Source organism: Echinops telfairi, unplaced genomic scaffold (assembly GCF_000313985.2).
Source record: "Echinops telfairi isolate 266 unplaced genomic scaffold, ASM31398v2 ScPeMD7_443;HRSCAF=831, whole genome shotgun sequence".
Taxonomy (NCBI): domain Eukaryota; kingdom Metazoa; phylum Chordata; class Mammalia; order Afrosoricida; family Tenrecidae; genus Echinops; species Echinops telfairi.
This window is the reverse complement of record NW_022104341.1, coordinates 22133095-22134547: the sequence shown is the minus strand read 5'-3', so window position 1 is coordinate 22134547 and position 1453 is coordinate 22133095.

Genomic DNA, 1453 nt, shown 5'->3' with positions numbered 1-1453 from the left:
CCCCCCATCATTCACTATGGTAAGATTTTTTGTTCTGATGATGCCTTATACCTGATAATTTTATTATTCAAAATAGTATTCTTTTCTAAACTCCCCTTTTCTTTCACTCGTTGTATTAGGAGAAATAAAGGACCACTTTCTCTTTTGTTTTTCTCTTGAGAAACAAGAGAAATTGTACTGTGAAATGCGTCTATGTGGCTTCTGCCTCATTCTTCGGAAAAACAACTTGAGAGGTTTTCCACTGTGCTTTTGAGAAGCGACCTTTGTCTTCATTTGCGCCTCTGGAGTTGTCTTCACTTTCATCCAGCTCATGGGATTTTCTAGGGAAACTGTGAACAACTTGTGATTTGATACCTTTTACTTGACCCTGGGCTGCAACCTGACCTGTGACTGCGCTGTGCCTTCCAGGAATTGGTCAATGGCTATAGGGTGACTATACAAATGAGAATCTATGGTCAACAGACAAGGGATCGGTCAACTTTTGTCCCTGGTGACTAGGCCACATCTTGCAATTGATTAGAATTGGTGCATACAGGCAGCCAGCCCCACACAAGTTTTCAGAGAGATGTAGGAAGAGACGCAGAGGCAAAAACAAGAGAAATGAAGCAGGGAGCGAAGAACTTCCTAAAATTCGGTAACACAGGTCAAGGGCTGTAACACTGAAGGCAAGACAAGTTCCAGAAAGAGAGCTGTGCCAAAGCCATTGGGGACAGATGGCAGGGTCAGCAGGGGCCTGTTCTGTTTTGTTCTGTTGTGCATCAAGTTTGGGTTTATCTCGATTTGCATTATCTTACCTCAACCTTCTATATGCAGATGACCCAATCTTGCTTACTGAAAGTGAGGAAAACTTGAAGCATTTGCTGATGAAGATCAAGGATTGCAACCTTCAGTATGGATTGCAATTCAATGTGAAGAAAACAAAAAAAAAATTCTCCCAAATATATCAAAAAGCAATACTATAATAAACAGAGAAAATTTGAGGTCATCAAAGATTTTATTTTGCATGGATCCACAATTCATTCCAATGGAAACAACAGTCAGCAGATTAAATTGCACTTTGCATTGGGTAAATTTGCTTTATGAGAGCTCTTTCAATTATTGAAAACTGGCCTGTTACTTTGGGGACTAAGGTGATTCTGATCCAAGCCATGATATTTTCAATCACCTCACATGCATGAGAAAGTTGGATATTGAACAAGGAAGATGGAGAAGAATCAATGCATTTAAACTTTGGTCCTCACAAAGAATATTGAAAGCACTATGGATTGCCAATAGAACAAATAAATCTGTCCTTGATAAACTACAACCAGAAAGTACCTGAGAGACAAGAGTGTCAAGACTCCTTGTCACATAATTTGAATATGTTATCAAAAGAGACCGTTCTCTGAAAGAGGTCATCAGACTTAGTAAAGTGTAGGGGCAGTGAAGAAAAAAAAAGAGATCCTTAACGAGA